Raw genomic sequence first — 7,473 nt, 5'->3', positions numbered from 1 at the left:
CACAATGACTTCATAAAATTCTAATTCTAAATCATTGACTCCCTTCCATACAGACAGGCAATACACAGTGACTTCATAAAATTCTAATTCTAAATCATTGACTCCCTTCCATACAGACACCAATACACAATGACTTCATAAAATTCTAATTCTAAATCATTGACTCCCTTCCATACAGACAGCAATACACAGTGACTTCATAAAATTCTAATTCTAAAATCTTGAAGATTCCTACCGGTCAGTGGAAAGGCTGCATCAGCCTTTCACTGTGCACAACAAAGGGAAAACCGCCTGCATGGCAACACTGACTTTCAGTTCAAATTGTTGCGGAAATTAGACAACACTCGCTGACTCGTCCTCTGAAGGTAAAAAGGTTTATTACAGAAAGATGGTTAATACAGGATAGAATAAAGCAGGATAGAATGAGTGCTCTGAAGTGCTTGTGTTGAACCACTACTATATATATGAAACACAGAGCATGACATAATTCTGTGTACCGATAAGAAGCAGTTTGAGGCAGTTCAAACAGGCTTTGTTTCAGGGTCTTGGAAGATGTGCAGATGAACCTTGAACAGATGAACATGTTTGTGTCTCTGTAAGCAGATAAACTTTCTGTACTGATCTCAGTGACATGACATGGGCTTCTTAGGCGTTCTCCTCAGATGAACAGAAAAAGAACAAAACTATTACAAAATAAAAATAAGTAATTTCCCTCACAGTATGCAGCATTTCTCCCCTTAATCTGAAGTACTTCATGAGTTCTGCCATTTTGTTTGCTCCAATTCTCCAATTCTGTCTTGCTAACCTCCCTTTATTGAAATGGTCCTAATGGATTGGATTATATTCCAGGAACCAGTTATTACTTTTGCAGGCTATAAGCTCCTTCCTCTTAATGATCACTTTCTAAATAACATGATGGAATTTGAATATCTAGGCAGTGCTACTTTTAACAGCAACTGTTGCCATGTTATGTGGCTTACTAGCCGAGTTGTTAGCTGTAACAGTCACAAAGTGGAGTGGAGGAGGGTTATGTAATAGTAAATCGGATCAAAATGGCCATCTGGTTCACCATGGTGGACGGCGTATGTGATTTAGATTCCAGCATGCTATTTGTTAGCATCGGCTAGCTGTTTATTGAACCAGAAACCCATTAGTGTTTTTGAGCATATGAACAAACCATATGTGAGGAACTTTAGAGGGTTTCCCTTTCCTTGTGTAGTGTTGTGGTGGCTGCCATAGAAAGCCTGATGCGTTCTGACAGCTGGCAGTGTATTCAACTGTGTGTGTGTGTGTGTGTGTGTGTGTGAGAAGGTGTGTCTGATGGAGTGAAAGAGCGACAGTCCGCTTTGTGATTGGCTGTGCTGGGTTTTATAAAGGGTTGGAGCTTTAGAGTTTCCACAGTTCCTCGTGCTGTAGTTTTGAGTCGAGTGTATTACTAGCTGTTTTAACCACAAAGGTTTTTTTTTTTCTGGTGGTTTTCAGTTACATCCGTTAGTGTTTTTGGATGTTTTTTTTTCTAACCCTGGAGGAACTTTTCAAACTACATATCCTTTCATTCTTTACATCCTGTTTTGGCGAGAGTGGTAGTTGAAATCAGGTTGGTCAGATCCTGGATATGTAGATGAGTACCCCCCCCCCTTCACCTCCTGTACACTCTTTTCCTATATCCAGAGATTTTAAAAGGATTTGAGACTCCGTAACACCTTTTGCAGATTGAAGCAGGACTTATTCTTTTCTTTTTCTTTTCCTCTTGTCCACCAACTCCCCAAAACCTCTAAACCTGCAAACTTTCTTGGATCCTTGAACTTCTGGCTCGCTTTCCTGTTAAATCCGTGGAACACTGTAAAATGGTGCATGTAGTTAAGATGTAGCCATGCCTCGGTATGTGTGTTTCTCTGCAGTGCTTCAAGCACTGCTCAGATCATGTGCAAATATGCTTATGTAAGAAGCATTGCACCCCTTATATTTAGTGCTGTGGATGTGGGCCAGTTAGTTTGTGCCCAAACTAAGACCACATGGAAGTCAGACATGCAGGCACGTGGATCTGCTTCTCTGCAGGAGTCCAGGATCAGCTTTAGTCTAATTTGACAATTTTGCTCAAGGCTAGAGGTGTCCGTTTTCTCGATCCGTGACTTGTATAACCCGACCAGTGCCGAGAGTTTGAGAGTTCAGATCTTTTAGAGACACACTCCGTGGCTGGTAAACTGCTGTTCTTGTTTGTGCTCATGGCTAAAATGATCTCACTCTCTCTTGAATGAAATGATTATTTGCTGGTTGGTTTCAAAGCTTTATGGACATCTTCTGTTTTTCTTTTCTTTTCTTTCTTTCTGCAGTTCCAGCTCCATTCTGTCCAAAACCAACAGACATGATTATCAGACTGGGACGCCTGACTCCTGGATACTTCCGTCTCCTGCAGGTATGTATCTTGAGTGTGTTTTACAATCTTCAAATTTGTACTAATTATCTGGCAGTCGAATGGTGTTATTTCTAAAGTGACCAGTGTTGAACGACTCACAACCCGCTTCAGCAATTTGATTCTTTCAAATCAGTCACCTTGTACTACATGCTGACCGAGGACGCCTCCTGCCAAAATATTAGATATTTCCAAAGTGAACATATTAATAACATTGTGCATGTAGAATAACATGGTATAATTTGATTTCTAGCACATGCCTATATATGGCATCTCTGAGCCAGGAATCTTATTTTACATAGTGGTGGTGTTTTTGTCTTAATGGTCGTCATGTTCAGTAACATTGAGTAACTGGTATTGCAGTTCCTGTGTGAATGCATGTTGGGTTCCAGTTCACTTTGAAAGGTGACATGTTAATCCTACACTGGCTTACCACTGGGTTCAGGACAATGGAGCTGCGATGTCAAACTAGGGCTGTGTTAACTTTGGAAATATCAGCTAGAGTGCATCTGGCCTGATACTCCTTTTTTTTTTTTTATTCTCATGGTTTGGAATGTATGATGGTGTGAAGACGGCACAGCTTTGTGTGCCTTGTCTTGCATTTTAATCTTAATCTTGTATTTAACGTTTTACAATGAAACTTCTCAATTCAGTGCTGTCGGATGTCTGGGGTAAAGAAGAGTGCTGAGTTGATCGTAATCTGTTTAGCTGCCTCCCTTGTCGTGGTCCTGTCTTAATCTGTTCGTTTCAATCTGCTTGATTTAATGGTTCGTGCTCAGAGTCTCATTAGTGAAGCTAACTTGTCGTAAACTATTAAGCTCGGATGTCTGCTTAATTTGATGCCTTTACCTTTTGTGAAAGTGCATTTGAGTGGCATGCTCTGGACCTGTGATTTTTCTAAAGGGTTCAAGGAGTTGCTTATGGTTATGTATAATATGCATGACAAATACTGGATATAGTATTTCTCAATTTGTGAGCCTTTTCAGGTTTTTACCAATGCTGCCTTTCCAGGGCAGTGGATGATTTATTTATAAATTTTAAAAAAAACATTATTGAATGACTTGGTTCATTTTTTTTTCTTTCCTTTTGAATAAATCAACTTGTACCACGTGTATTTTTTATTTTTGTTTGAATCCTCAATCATAGCAGCACCCAGAAATAATTTGCATGCTAATAATGGTCAACTATATAGCTTGAGGAGATTTTTCATGTTTAGTTATATATTATATAAAATGGGGGGGCATGGTGGCTTAGCGGTTAGCATGTTTGCCTCGCACCTCTGGGCTTAGGGGTTTGATTCCCACCACTGCCCTTTGTGTGTGGAGTTTGCATGTTCTGCCCAGGCTTCGGGGGTTTCCTTCAGGTACTCCAGTTTCCTCCCCCAGTCCAAGATATGCGTTGTAGGTTGATTGGCATCTCTAAATTGTCCGTAGTGTGTGCGATTGTGTCCTGCAGTGGTTTGGCACCCTGTCTAAGGTGTGCCATAATCCCCTGTGATAGGCTCCAGGCTCCTCGCAACCCTGTGTAGGATAAGCGGTATAGAAAATGGATGGATTATATAAAAATTTGTTGTTTGCATTTGTAACAAGCTGATTCACTTAAATGAGTCATCACAACTGGTGGATTTTAAAAAAAAAAAAAAAAAAAAAAAAAAAATTTGTACATAAAACCCCTTCCTGCCTTTTTCAAAAGCACCCCAAGCTATTATTTCGAGTTTAAGTTTTTTGTAAAAGTTTCTAAATTCTTTATGAAATAAAAAAACAAAACTAATTCTCAAGTATTAAAAAAAAAAACTAACTGTGAAACCCATTTGTTCTATTCCTACTTTCTTCATGTGTGTTCTCAGAGGCAGGTAGCTGGTGAGGTTCAGACCCAGCCTCAGGATGGCTCCCTTAACCAAATTGCCATGATGCTTGCCATTATGGGTCTTGGCCTGTCCTACTACAGCGCCAAACAGATGACCGAGAAGGTGCAACATAGCCCGGTGCCCTGAACACAACCATGACCTCTGATCCATTTGACTCCCTGCGGTGGAACAAAAGCCAAATCGGAGATGGAGGTTTGGAAGAAGACCTTATCCAGGACTTCATGTACACTACTTCACCAGAAGCCTGGATGTTCTGAGTTTAGTCGGCATGAGACGAGTACAGGGTTTTTAGCAAGCACTGTCAACAAAAAAATAGCGTTCAGATGTGACCTGTGTCTTGATAGTTGCACTGGTACATTCATCAGGGTCCTTTAATACCTCTGAGGCCAAAATTTTGGCTTATCTTCAGTGATTCCTATTTAAAGGGAATGAGCCAGTCACTGGTACTTTGGTGTAGAATATATGCCCTTTTAAAGGGAAACCCTCTGCCTTCTGTATCAAGCAACTGTTAAATGCAGGTCACTAAAAAAACTAGGGATTATTTTATTTTTTATTTTTTTGGGGTGAAAAGCTGCTTAAATGGAGACTAGGCATCGCAGGAATCCTGCAAACTCGCACTGGAAGAGCAGTACCAAACTACACTATGATATGAAATTAAAGGCCCATTCGGTGTTACACACAGATTTATTGTACTGTTCTAAGTAGCCATGTTTTTGTGACGTTTTTGAGCAAAGACCTTAAATGTTAAAGGGATATTAACAAGTGCACGTGTGTCGAGATTTTAAAGAATCCAATATGTGATCTTGTCAAATGATTTTTATATGAATGTATGTTGATTATTTAAAATTTGATTAAATAAAGCTGTGAACATTTTTGAACAAGTCGTGGACTGTGACGTATTGACTGAAAAGTTAGAATTTCTAGTATGATATTTTCTCCCTCATGTCCATTCCAATCTTCCCTATTGCGTGATCTTGACCGCATATCTGCAAATCCAAGCACGTGATGGGAGATTCCTGGGATATATACTAACCTATGTTACATAAATATATTAAATCTGTTGCTACACTTGAAAATCCCCAGACTGGCCCGTTTGACAGGAAGTGGATTAAAAGGCTTTGTGGATAGAATTTTGTTTCTGCTGGTCAGATGCAAGTTTATTAAATTCAGTTTCTGTGCTTTAGGTAAAATGAGTCAGCTGATAGTTCTGTTTCTCATAAGATCTGGCTCAGCAAAATCATTTCCTGTATCCCCACTGAAGCATGCCATCTGCTAAACAGGAAGTGGTCATGCGTGCAGATGGGAACTTCCTCTGTATGCTGGCCTAGTAGTAATATAGCAACTGCATGGTGTGCAGGATCTGTGATCGGAAACTCTGGCCCAAGTTGATTGATTAAATCAGGTATGTTGGCCTAGGAGGAAAAAGTGCAGTGTTGTGGTCTGCTGTATGTGTTTGTGCCTTGGACGTGCCCTGATTTCACACTCGCAAATGCCACGGTGCTGAAGTTGTGCCAAGTTTGTCTTATGCAACCTTTGCATTTTGCTTATGGGACCAGTTTGGCTAGTTTTTTTTGTTGTTTTTAAGTTCTGACGATCAGTAATCGCCAAAATGCAGATTATACTATTTGTATTTTCCATAAATCATATTTCTTTTAGTCAGAAAATGGTGATTCTGCAGTTTGTTTCTATTCCTTTTTTTAATGCAGCAAACACTGCTGTATGGAAACTTAAGGGAGGTCTGAGTTGGAAATCCTGCACCAGAGGATTGGTACAAACTTTGCTGGGGTGTTCAATCTTATTCAGAAAGGGCTGGTGTGGGTACAGGTTTTCGATCCGAGCCACACCGGAGTCTACGGAAAGCCAAGCTCGACTGGTGGAATCAGGTGTGCGCTTGATTGGAATATGAACCTGTACGCACAACGGCCCTTTGTGGATATGATTGGACACCCTGGTCCAAGGACTTAACTACCACTTTACCAAAAATTGACCGATAATATCCACCAAAGGCCAACAATGTGCCTACAGGTTTTCATTCTAACACCAGATAGTTGAATGAAGACTAGGCTCACCTGATTACACAGGTGGAATCAGGAGTGGTTTGTCCTGTTTGTTTTGAATGAAAACCTGCAGTCACGCTGGCATTTTGCAGAACCTGGGCTTTGTGTCAAGCACTTAAATAAGAACTGAGTGGTTCCTTATTTCCTGGTGTGAGCTCGGCGTTACGTTTGATTAGTTCGCAGAGCAACCCTTGCTGGAAAAGTATCTGTAGTGCGTAAAGACTTGTGTCCCCAGTATATTATGTATAATAATAGAAAGATTGTCTAAGGTTTATTTTGAAATCTGAAGTGATTTGGTTGGTCAGTGAGCTCCTTTAGCTTGAAAAAGACAGACTTTCACAGAGCTATGGGAGTGTGAGGATCCTTGCAGATCTGCTAGCCTAAAAATACTGAAAGGAAACAATGGTTGGTTGGCGTTAAAGAGGCATCATACACAAAACCCTTTAAAGCCTTTTTAATTTCCTCTCAGTCTGTATGGCTGGATCATACTAGTGCATTTAGATTATTCATGCATAGTGAAGATGTCGTGCATGATGCTCCCTCCACACATGGCGGATGCTGCTGGGTATTTTGCTCCCTCCCAAGCTGTGCTGATTCACTTGTGGAAGATGTGATGCGCCCTGACAGGGCAGAACAATGTCTGCTTAAATGTGAACCTCTCCCACCAGTATGCATCACTGGGCAATTCGACCAAAAAAAGATTCAGGCTGCAAAGGCAAGTTCAGGACACGAGAGCCGTGCTCTCATTGGCTGGTGTGATCACGTGTCAGGAAGTCATCACAATTCTGAGCCATAGAGACAAAGCGAAGGGATCACGCCAGAGATATGGAAGGGATAGAGACAGTACAACATGTCTGTTTTTAACACAAAAGCATGGATGGATGAAAAAGGATCTAGGCTTACTATGTACTCAGCCATTTATCTTCTCAGTTTAGATAACTGGATCAGTAATGTGCTTGAAGTATCTGTTTTTTTTTGGGTTTTTTAAACTGTGCAAGTTGCGTATCACAATATACACACAATCTAATCCTTTAACATTCAACAGTGGTAATGTCCCGATGTTTCAACACCGTGTGTCAGAGCACTGTTTCGAGTTACGGAATGTATTCATTAATCGATTTCCTTTCTTAGATTTT

General features: G+C 40.5%; 1 long non-coding RNA gene across 1 annotated transcript; it reads left to right on the top strand.

Moving 5' to 3' along the window:
- Positions 1–229: 229 nt before the first annotated feature.
- Positions 230–5,161, top strand: LOC128599889 (uncharacterized). The gene is made up of 3 exons (XR_008384480.1): positions 230–365; positions 2,334–2,416; positions 4,260–5,161. It is a non-coding gene; the product is annotated as an uncharacterized LOC128599889 (long non-coding RNA).
- Positions 5,162–7,473: the final 2,312 nt, after the last annotated feature.

Source organism: Ictalurus furcatus, chromosome 23 (genome assembly GCF_023375685.1).
Source record: "Ictalurus furcatus strain D&B chromosome 23, Billie_1.0, whole genome shotgun sequence".
Classification (NCBI taxonomy): Eukaryota; Metazoa; Chordata; class Actinopteri; order Siluriformes; family Ictaluridae; genus Ictalurus; species Ictalurus furcatus.
This window is presented reverse-complemented; position numbering and strand designations above follow the sequence as displayed.